This window comes from Ambystoma mexicanum, chromosome 10 (assembly GCF_040938575.1).
Source record: "Ambystoma mexicanum isolate Mex_15411 chromosome 10, UKY_AmexF1_1, whole genome shotgun sequence".
NCBI classification, from domain to species: Eukaryota; Metazoa; Chordata; class Amphibia; order Caudata; family Ambystomatidae; genus Ambystoma; species Ambystoma mexicanum.
This window is the reverse complement of record NC_090932.1, coordinates 432,371,744-432,384,343: the sequence shown is the minus strand read 5'-3', so window position 1 is coordinate 432,384,343 and position 12,600 is coordinate 432,371,744.

The window sequence follows — 12,600 nt, the reverse complement described above, 5'->3', positions numbered from 1 at the left end:
CCAATGTACAGTCCATAGATGTAGTGGACAAACAACCATTAAGCTCCAGGCTGGTATGAGAAGAAAACACATGTCTGACTCTCCAAATAGGACATCACCTAGAAGTTCTACACTTCAACCTAAACAGAACAGCACACCTTGCTGTCATCTTGGGAATACCTTGGTTAAGGAGACTATAGGGCTTCATTACAAGTATGGAAGAGCGGGAAAATATTGGCGGTGACGGAATTACTGTCAATGGTCCTGCTCTGCCATATTATAAGTAAGGCCGTGGAGTGGAGGATTTACCTCAGGCATCAGGCCGGAGGTAAATCCTCCAATTTGCAGCTGAAAAATTGGCAAAATTGGCAGAATTACTGCCATAGTAATTCCACCAAAAAAGAGCCATTGAGTACCATTGACTCTGAAAAATGGGGACTTCCACCACCACCACCACTTGTAATTTGGCGGTAATACCACTGAACCAAGTGGCAGTAATGGCAATTCAGTTTGGTGGTATCTGGATGGATGTATAGCCCAGATACCACCAAACTCATAATGAGGCCCATAAACTGAGAAGCCGGAAGTGTCTACTTTAGCTCTAAATAGTGTAAAAACATCTGCTTCAAAACCATAACCAGAACAGACCATGAAGTCACTACCAAAAAAGCATCTGTTCACACCTTAGGCAGTTGGACCCATGTTCCAAAGGAATACATGAACTATGCAGACTTGTTTTCTGAGCCACCAGACACACACTACCCCAGCATAGACCTGAAGATTCTTCGATTGAGCTAATACCTGATAACACTATTTCATTTGGACGTATGTTCATCCTGTGAGAGTCAGAAAAGAAGTCATTGAATATATACTTGGAAAAAAACATAAATAGCTGTTTGGACCGGTTTGGACCAGGAGGACACAGGGCCTGAACCCCTGCTCAGACAGCAGGTAAGCATGCACCAACATGTGTTTACTCCCTCTGTCCCCACAGGCCATCCCCACCCCTTCTAGTCCCCCATGATGTTCCCCTGTGCCCCCCCTTCCCGCACACAGGTGTTGCCTCTTTTGCTTGATTCTTCTACCCTGCTTCCCTCCCCCCACTCCAGCCTACTTCTGCAGGAATCTGTCCTGATACATTCTGGTTTCACCATCATTGCATTGTCTTGTGGCCAATGCTGGATTTGACTTTTATGGACTTCATTGAATCACAGTGCGTCACCCTTTCTCAACTCTCATGCTGGACTTCCTTTACATCTTGTACTCATGGTGGCCCTGAATCATGCTGTTCCCATCTTCATCTTGTATCCCGACTTGCAACATTATGTGTTACTACGGACTTCTGCAATTATATTCGCTCTCCCCTCTTGTTTCTCCGCTCTTTTGACTGCTTACTCTGTGTTCTCTCCTCCTCTCACTTTTCCTATGTCCTCTCCTCCTCCCCTTATTTTCTTCTATGCACTTACTCTATCAGAATTGTCCCTGGAACTAGTATGATAGCAACCTCACCTGTCTCCTTCCCCCTGCCCTTACTTTTTTTTTTCTTCCCCACTCCCCTCCAGCACTATCTGAAATGTCGGCAGGCCTAGTACGATAGTCGCTTGTTTTGTTCCTCCCCTCCCTTTCGGCACCCCTCTCCCTCACCTTTTATTTTTCTCCGGCTCTACCAGAAATGTTATCAGGCCTAGTACGGTAGTCGCCTGTCTGTTTTCATTTCCTTCCCACGCCCCCCCCTTCTGTATTTGTGTCTTAGCTCTTGCACTATCTGAAATGTCATCAGGCCGAGTATGATAGTTAATTTCACATCCTTACTTTTCATGGCCTGTAAGAATGCCATTGTATTTTCTGTTGTTTCCTCCCTTGCCTTGAAGCGCTTTGAATCACATTTTGTTTAGGCTCTATACAAATAAACTATCATAACATATATCATATCTTACACCAGATTAAAAGGTCCCTGGGGGCGCATCTCAATTCTCTGTGCCTAAGAAAAACACTACAGAACTACACCCATTTTTGGATTACTGTAGTTTGAACTAAATCATGGTAATGGATAAATACCCCCTGCTCTTAATTTCAGACATTCTGAAAGCAGTGCATGAGTTTCACATTTACACCAAATTAGACTTCAGGGGAGAATGTCATCTCATCACAATCTGAGTCAGCGATGACTAAAAGACAGCCTTTTCGGATTCTTTTTGGCCTATTTGAATATTGGGTAATGCCCTTTGGTCTGGCTAATGCCCCTGCAATCTTCCTACATTTCATTGACCGGATATGTATAATCTATAACCTATTTGTTTGAATTTTTACAGAACATTAATTCCCAACTTTTCACAGCAAGTCCAACCAATCACAAGCTTGGTAAAAAAGGAAAAAGATTTGAAAGATCACAGGCTGCAGAACAAGCCTTTTAAGAGCTTAAGGGTGCCTTCACACAGCCTCTGGTACTGCAACAATCTGATACTGAGAGGCCATTCATCATCAAAAGAGTTGCCTCTGATGTAGCCATCAGGTCGGTATTATTGTAGAAACAAGAAGATGGTCTGGAACACCCAGTTGCGTACCATTCTAAGGCCCTTTCAGCTAGTGGTGAGAACTATTCTGACCTGGAAAAGGAACTACTGACATTAAAGGCTGTTTGCCACTTACCTATTGGGGCACAGTTCCCAGTTGAGTTTAGAGCAGACCATAGGAACCTAAAAACCTTGCAACAGTTTCAATACAGGAATAGCAGCCAAGCTAGAAGGGCTGTTTTTGCACAGTTTTACCTCTTCCTGACCTATCTTCCTGGATCCCAGAACTTGGTGGCTGATGCCTTATCTAGGAAACACAAAGACCTACATAAACAGTGCACACCATAGTCCCAGGAGGATAGCTCAGCGGCAGCGTGCTCGACTTGGAAACAAGACGACACAGAGCAACACAGGTTTGATCCCTGGGTCCGTGCTTAGAAACCTCTGGGTATATCATATCATATCAGAATGCCTTCTAGAAAAAAGAAACGTCTTCTCTGTTCTCCCTTTGTTGACACAAGTCCATCAGGCCACTGCTCTCACAAATTATTATTATTATTATTATTATTATTAGAGTATTAATTGAGCATGGACCTAGCTTCAGAAAGCAACGCAGCATATCCAGATGATAGACACTGTTATATGTGGTTTCTTACTTGGCCATGGCTAAGGTACCCACTGCATTAGAAATAGCACAGGCATTCACTGTTGAAGTCTACCATCTCCATAGCCTTCCATCGTCCATTGTTTCCGATAGGGGTCCCCAGTATGTCAGTGTGGGGTTAAAATACAGTGCCAGACAAAAAAGAAACTGCATTTGGCTATGTTGGGCCTAAAAATGGAGGAACAATGACTGGGAAATGTGAAAGCACAATTTTAACAGGCAGACTGAAAGGCCAGCCATTCATTTTCAAACTGCAAAACAGAAAAATGCTATTTCCTTTGATATAACAGACCATGGAAAATGTGTGCATTCTGCAGCATGAAACCAGGAAAATGGAAAATAAAATGACACTGCAGCAGTAAAATGTAAAGATATATATTAAAGAAATGGGTGAATTGTCACAACTGTTTTGAAAGGAACTGCAAGAAGGAAGACTAAAATTAGGCGTGCCAGATCTGTGAATGACAAAGAACTAAAATCAGAGGCCTACGCTTCGCTACATATGAAATGAAAAAAATGAAAGGTGCTTTTCACGAAAAGACAGCAGCTTTGAAAAATAAAGGCATTTGCATCTGTGACTGAAAGGAGCTGTTTACCAGTGAAACACAAGTGCCTGTGCAAGTTTAATAAAAAGCATCATTTAAAGATGAACATTGATGGAATGACACAGGATAAATCTGCATATGATTTGAGGTCAAGTAGTAAAAGGCCTCCTGTGTAAAAAAAAATGGTAACATGTAAAATCATCAGTTTCTTTCCAGGAGTATTGGCATCAGTTTCTATTTAGCAGAAATGGCTTCAGTTTGTGTTCAGGAGAAATGGCTTTGTTTTCTGTTCAGAACACTCAAACAGTGACCTTCCCCCTATCTTTTATCTAAAACACCTTTTAAAGCCACAGCAGTGACCGAAAAAGAATGTATGATTCTTTGGGGCCTGCTCTCAAAGATAAGCAACACATGATCCATTAGCCTTGAGAGAAAGAATGCTAATGGATTATTTTCAGGCAAAACCAAATCAGAAAGCAGATGTCCATATCTCACGTTGAGTGGGGAAATGAAACATAATGTGCAATTGAAGTCAACATATGTTTAGGGATTGCCATTAGTTTAGATAGACACTCATATTTTGTTCATTTTCTCAGGAACCAGAAGACACACATTAATGGTCAGATTTCATGAATCTCTCAAAACACAGCTCTTTCAACAACAACTGACCAAAGACAAATTCCAATGGATGCACCTACCAACGCACAGTCCTTAGAGTACTGCACTACTGTTAAAAGATGACAGCCCAAATGCCGGCTACCCACAATCTGTAAAGTGCTGTGCTGCTCTCGAGCTAGGTCGGTGCTTTAAACAATAAAATAAAAATAATTCAACCTTGGAAATAAGAGTTTTAACCTGAGATTTGGTAATGATTTACCAGAAAATGTCATGAAGCAGAGATTTTGGGAGATGATAGCTTATTAAATTAGATATCGGCAGGAACTGAAGGGTTTCTAACCTCTGTGGTCGTGCATATGTGTGAGGATCTGGGCTTGATGAAATGATTGCTCTTTGTCTTCTCTTTTGTAATCTTTATTTCAGTTTTAAATGTATGCATGGAATTTGTGTTATTTTTCCTTTTTAATAAAAATGAATAAAAAGTTCATTTAAATTGATTTTTTTATGTGTAAAAGATCTTTTTTTTTATCAAAGCACAATAAAAAAATAGATATTTGTATAGATGATTTTGAGTTGCTAACTGTTATAATTTTTGAATAAATCAAGAAAAAAATCTGTTTGAACCTGCAACCTTGTGCAGTCACATGACTTATTTTGTTTGGTCTGGCCTGGATAGATAAATACATCGTTGGTATTTTTATTAAATAATAATTTAATTAATTCACCTCTAGCCAAATAACACAGGTTGATTTTGTTGCAATTCAAACTCAACAGCATTGCTTCCAGTGTGAATAAAACATATGGGGGGTCATTACAGCTGCATTACCGCCCCTTCCTCCCGATATTTCTGTATTACTGGGATATTACGGGGTGGTGGAGTAACAGTAAGTTCTCATTCCCATGGAGTCCTATGCCAGTGATTCAGTGAATTCTCTGCCGGTAGGGGCTGAACTACCGGAAAGGTCAGGCCTGCAGGTAGCTCACTGTCCCTACTAGTAGACTCAGAGTATGCTGTCTGGAAAATGCACCGATACATGTTGTTACCAGCACCTTATTTCCAGATCGGCATGCTCATAATGACCCCCAAAGTCTGTTAAAGTAATTGGGGATTCAGATTTATTTTTGCCACCACCAAAATTCCCTAAAGGTCAGGATGCAATATAAACAAAATTCCCTACTGCTTCCCATTCCCCTGAACCCTGCCTTAAAGCAGAGGTGTTCCAAATGATCAACTGAATGTCTGGGTTTTTGTGTGCTGGGACAAAACAGTGTCTTGCCAAAATTAAATAAAGTGAAGTCTCTGATTGAAAAGCTTATTCTCTACTTAGAGTGGGAAAATTACACCTGGTAGAAGAGATATTTTGCCTTGCGTAGTGGTGAAAGAACAAGGGTTTCAAATATAAATAAAAGTGTTTGTTCTGAAAGTTTGTTGTGCTATAAAACTGCTCGCATTGCTAAGAGCGCAGCGCCAGTCAAAATTTGTTTTACATGTGATTAAGTAAAACGAACCCGCTATCCTTTCCAAGTGCACAGGAAGATTAAAAAGACCAAGCACTGCATATCTGAAATTGTTTTTATCAATAGAAAAGTGTTGCATATTATTTAAATTAAACTTCAAATAAAGTAGAGTGTCAAGCACATGATCCTGTCATGTTTCAAGGTGCTACATGATATTAAAAGTGAACCACAGGCCAAGTGTTTTGCCTGTGCATGTTGTGGGGCTAAAAAGTTTGCGATCTGTATTATCCTGAAATGACAAGTGTTTTCAATGTATGAAAAAAAAGAATTCTTAGGAAAGAAAGCATTTGGACCACGAAGTGTGGTGGTATGATTGGTGATTTTGTACAAATATCAATTTTCCAATTCATTAATAAATATATATTCCTTGTGTACATCGGTATGGTTCCTTGGCTTATCTGTGGCACGGGGTGAGTGACCTACATGGTACTATATGAATCATGAAAAGGACTAGATTGAACATAAAAAGGAATATTGGTGTGGCGCTTTTGATTGGGGGGACTGAACTCACTGTACTGATTGTTGCTGCATAAAAATACCCAACATCTCCCATTTCTGGAAACACTTATGTAAGAAACTACACATAGAACACTATCTATCATCTGGCTACCATCTGCAATCAAATGGACACACCGAGTGGTGGAGCCAAGTTGTGGAACAGTACCTCAGTTGTTACTCCACTGCGGCAGCTGACAACTTGGCACACCTTTTGCCCCAGGCAAGGTAGTCCTACAACAATGCCACAGACTTCTCTATTAACACCTTTCTGTTTTATGTTATATCGCTATCATCCACAGACTTTCTCAATTGTACTTAACCATGGAACCTGTGTACCCTTCATGGATGCATTGGTCACAGAGCTTCAATAAGGCCATTGATTAGTTCAATCGCATCTTACCAAGGCTCAGCGCAAGATGAAACCAAAGGCTGGCAAACATAGGAGATCAGGTTGGGTTATTTTATAAGTATTGTCACATCATCCAGTACCTTCCAAACCTTCACTCCGATATTTTGGACAATCAGGATGCTACAGAAATTCAACCCATCAGCCTTTTGACCACAGTTGCCTCTGACATGATTTAGGGTTCATCCCATGTTCAAGTCTTCTTTACTTCATTAATTTCTCTCTGCAGAGTCTCCCATGTCCTTCTCCCATTCTCAAGGATGGCAATCCTGAGTAGGAAGTCACCAGCATCTGCAACTCCAGTTATCGCTGTGGCACCCTGCAGTACTTGGTAGATTGGAAAGGATATCCCTGTGATCGCAATTGGGTTCCTGTATGATACATTTATGCCCCTGTGTTGGTTAGGAGATTTCATCATATGTACGCAGGAAAACCAGGGGGGAAGCGTCGGAGAAGGGGGCATGCTGTCATTATTTCCCACTAAACAAAGTTACTGGCACCCCATTATGCCTTCCGACATCGGTATGTAGTGGTCTAGTCTCCCATTTGGCAGCCAAGCACCTGCATCAAACGCCTTAAGAGTAGCCCAAACAATGGCTCCTCAAAACACAATACTTCTCTGCCTTGACAAGATGCTGTGTTTCCGGACCCCCATGGGTACACTGGTTTGTTCCTTGGTACCCTGCCTTCTTTGTCTTCGAATCCTGTTTTATTTTTCTGTTATCCTTGTCCCTTTCTCCTGGCTCACTCATCTCAGTATTCAAGTTTCTCCGGTCCTTCCAAACCTACCTTCATCAATCCTTTGGTGTCCTCATCCCAATACCAAGTCCTTCAGATTTTGTCCAGATTTTGCATCTCCTGAATTCTACCTGTCTTACCTTCACAATCTCGGGAGGATAGCTCAGGGGCAATGTGCTTGCCTTGAAAGCAAGATTACATGGAGCAACACATGGTTCAATCCCTGGGTCTGCGCTTAGGAACCTCTGGGTATTAAGCACGTTGTAAATAAACTATCATATAATATCTTATCACAATCCATTTGCTACTCAACATCAGGGGTTTAATTCCCCAGAGGGTTCCACAATTGGACTGTACCCTGTGGTGGGCTTGCTGGCAGCTTGTGACATAGGCTGACAGGCTGGCTTTGTGATGAATTCAACCATCCGCACAGTGGGTGTGAGCTTGCTGTGCTTTTTTGAAATTTTAAATAAAATTGAATGATGGTAGATAAATCTCCGGAAAATGTGTGGGGCTAATCTGCACACATTTTCCTATGGTCACCGCACAAAATACAAATAGATCTGTGCACTCTGGGTGGACACAGACTACAGGCGCAGTCCCCCCTGTCATATTTAGTTGGGATCGGACAGGTGAGTACACAATGCATCTCCAGAAGGGGGAAGGTCAAACCTTCCCCCTGCCATGGACAGCCTAATTAACTAACAAAGGCTCCATTGATCTGCCCTGTCCTTTTTTGGGCCCTGCAGCTGGTGGCAGTGTTGCATACTAATCAGAAAATAATTCCAACAGGCCCATATGGGGGCCTGGCTACAGAGGCTAACAAAGGAGACAGGAAAACTCAACACCCTTTGATATGCAATTTGTCAACCTGGTGCCAGCTCCCACCCTCAGTATCGATTGACAGTGAAATGTCATGTTGGGGACTGCATGTTTACAGTAGTCATCCCTGCAGTGGCACCCCATTCAGAAGATATGAGTATGTGGTTTTACGGAGCAAGAAAGTCTGGTCTCGCCACAGCTTCAAGGGAGACCTGCCGCTTTAATTAGGAACCATTGTGAGCTCCATTAACCAAAGATACCCTTTGATCCACAACAAATAGGAAGATGGGCGGGACTTAGTAGTATATGTTTTCACCCCTTCACCTTTTCTGTTGCAAAGCACTCTGGCTATGACCTCACACATACAGGTGATAGTTGGTGGGGACTTAGAATGGGTTCATTAAGGTAGGCTTAGCCTACACCAATCATTGTGGCCCATTTGCCTTTAAAGGAGAGCTGAGCCCCTCTTTTGGCAGATGATCTGAAGGCTTCACCAGAAGCAGAAGAAAGAACTTATCACTGGACCCTGGCTGAGGTACAGTCTGCCTTATATCTTCCACCTACGAAGGAAGGCCATGACCTCCAAGAGGGAAGCAGGATCCCTCCCCTAAACATCTCCCAGGGAACAGAGGGCGATACCAAATCCAGAGGGAGCTCCAGCAGCTCTACAACCTTTACCCAGCCAGCACACATCATGCCCTTCTAGGCTCTGCTGCAAGCTTCATAGGTGGGAAATGCCAGAGAGTCTCTGAACCAGACCAAGGACAAGGCAGCTGCCTGCAGCACTCTCCTCAGCTTTGGGCTGTGTGTACTAAAGGATGACATGAGCCCAGTGAAGAAGCTAGGAGGAGTTCATTGACAAGCATCCACCGATGTCTGCCTTAAAGGACATTTTCGAGCCAGTTGAGCCCCTCGAGCTGCAACCGACTGTACCACTGACTGTTGTTACACTGCAGCCGCTAAAGCTGTCTGAGACGCCTCGACCAGTGCTTCAGAATCCCTGACCAGATTTGAGACAATGATTCCTGACCCAGAGCTGCTGTGTAGGCCAGCCCTCAGCCATCCGTCCAGCTTGGCTCGCCGAACTTCCTACTGCCTGATACCCGCAGCTGTCTCCCATCTTGAACTCTGTCGCATAAGTTGCAAAGCATCCTAAAATCGACTTGACCCTGTCTAGCACCAGGAACTCCTACAGCACAAGATACATTATGGTCCTGTACCCTTGGTCCTTCTCTGAAGGCCCCTAGTGACATTTTACGACACCTTGCTCCCTTTGTGTTAAAACCAAGTATCCTAAATTACTATACCGACTACCCTCTGGTCAGTATCCAGAGAGCATCCCTTTTCCTTCTTTGAAACTGTCTGTCCTCTGCATTCCTTTACAGGATGGGATGTATTTTGTAGTGTGCTCAAACTGTATGTTGTGATAATGATAAAGTAGATATTTGAATATAAACTTGACTGGACAGTCCCTTTCATCATTGGGTAATAATTATATGTTAGCTGTGTTGCAACTAACCAACGACCAACAACCTTTTGGAGATAAGTCTGCTGTTCCATCCAAGTTAGTAAAATTGGACAAGAAGGTTTATAATTTTCTTATGTTTCCAATCTGTTTGGATCGTTTATGGTGTACTAGATGTGTGGGGCTGATTGATGGTTTAGAAACCGATATTCATCCCTGGACCACTGTTGGCCCGGAAGTTGATTGGTCACAGGCCTCATATAGGGACAGGTCCTTTCTCTTCAAACCCAGACATCACATCGAACAACCGGTTGTACAAGCCCAAACTGCTCATTCACTCGCCTTTTTCGGGATTCCAGTCAAAATCTCAGGATGTGGATTCACACTAGGCATCCCAGTCACACTGCCCTGTTACTGGTATTGTCTTGGGCAAGAAAGCCACAATCATACATGGTCATTTGGTAGTCACACACATTTTGTAGCAACATCAATGGCTGGCGGATATGCAATGGGGACAAAAGGGTGAGGTGATGTAGACAAACCAGCAATGTACAGCTGTCCAATGCTGCATGGAATGTATTCAAAACATCAGCCCCCAACCAAGGTGGGGTCTGGGGGGGTTTGCATAATCAGTCAGGCAAGGATTCATTCCTTTGTAGTTTAGGAGTACAAATTGTATCCCACGCTCTAGAGAACCAAGGGTCAACGAGGGGTACATTACATCCCTTCAATCTCTGGGTCTCTGAGCTCATCTTGGAAAGTTCTAGAATCAGGCAAGACAAAACAAAACAACAAATGACAGGGATGATGGCAAAGTGTCAGGCACATCTTAGAACCCCCTTACTTACAGTGTGCCATCTCCCTGAGAGTGTTGTGCCAACCCACACACCCTGGCATACTTGGCCAACTACCTCGCCTGATAGTGTCCATTTAAGGTTGTGAGTACCATGTCCTAAATGCTCATTTATCCTAAATTAAGCCTGAGTTTTCGTTTCACATATTAGCCTTTTGACACCTCTTAGGTATCATAAAAGCATTGTAATAACATATGCACACAACAGTTGGCTCCTGCATTCTTTAATTATACATGCGTAAAAGTTGAAAAATGATCTGCGAAAAGCACTGTAATCTCTTTGTTAATTTCATATTACTGATTCTTTCCACGCATTCTATAAATATAATGGCCAGATGACACCAGTCAAGAAGGCCTTTAATTACACTATAATTTGTATTCTGGGACCTGTAGTCTCGGTTTCCTTCTTTTGAGTACGTAAGAAAAACCAAGACTGGACGATGGTGACCAGGGGTGGACTGGGAACCAAAAGAGGCCCTAGAAATAATTTTCAAAGTAGCCCCATATTACACATTTTAAGCAAGCCCAACCCTTTTCTTATGGTGAAATGTGAACATTAAATACAAAAGAGGCCCAGGGTGCAGAGGCCCACCAGGAAATCTCCTTAGTACTCTTTAAGCCAATCCAGCCCTGATGGTGACTCCAGTGGCATGGAGTCGTATGGTAACCTGAGTGGTCTACGATTTGTAAACTCTTGTTTCTTACCAAGAGACTGGCGTGTTAAGTGAATAATATACTCCGAAAATATAAAAAATCCAGCACTCACCCTTATTATTGAGATCAAGATGTAATAACATATCCAAAAGACTTTCTGCCCAACGCACAGTGATGCGTATTTCAAGATGGATGCCATTGTATGTGCGCAACTGGAGTCCATCCTCCCTAAAATGTGTGCAATAATATAAAGAATGTTCTTAGTATCCAGGCACAAAGGCTGTACAAAATTCATCTCCTGAGAGGACATGTCTAGCAATTAGTAAATGGTAAACAATGGCGTGCATTCACACCACACTCCAATCTATTTACATTCCGCAACGCAGTAATGTGGTTATTTACATATTTCTTCTTTTCACATTTTACCCCTGCTTCTAATACACCTTGCATTCTTTCCATGTATCAGTGCATTTGAATGAGCACCTTCTACATTAAGTAACATGAATTCTCCTTGGGACATGTCATCTTTGTGTTTTATAGCTTTGTGGCAAGGAATGCAAACGCCTTGAATTGTAGCACATTTAAATATATTCACTTAAAAAACCTTAGTTAAGGTGCAGCTAAGTTGTGCAGATTTAACACAACAAATCCCTTGAAATTCAGCAAATGTGGGAAATTATGGCCCGCTTAAGTCAGCATGTTCCTGTTGATGTCCCCCATAATGTCATGTCCCCCATAATGACATTTTGTATGTCACTGTGAATCCCTTCTCTTATAATATGTATTTGCTCATTAGCTTTTGAATTAAGTCGGTCATGACTTCCCACATCTGCTGAATTTCAAGGGTTTGTTGCGGTAAATCTGCACAACTTAACTGCACCATTACCAAGATTTTTTCAGTGAATATTTAAGGTTTTGTTATACCATAGTTTTTTTACATGCCACTAGCCATGGCCTTTGGCCATCGCCAGTATCCCCAATGTGTTTCTTTTGGACCCATTAGGTGGCCACGGCCTTTGGCTTAGCCCCTCTACATGTCTTTTGGGACCACTAGCAAGGGCCTTCAGCCCTGGCCAGTGAGCATGGCCTTTGGCCATGGCCACTGTATATTTTAAAACACTACCCTTCTTTCCGCTCACAAGTCATGGCCTTCGCTCTGGAACCATTGGCCGCAGCATTCAGCTGTGGACCCTTTACATGATGCCCGAAACAGCTTTCTTCCATCCAACTAGCCATGGCCTTTGGCCATGGCCACTCTACATCAGTGTTCCCTCTAAGCTGTGCACATGTGCGCTTGCTCAGCTTCGTTCTGCGTGCCACTCAGAAG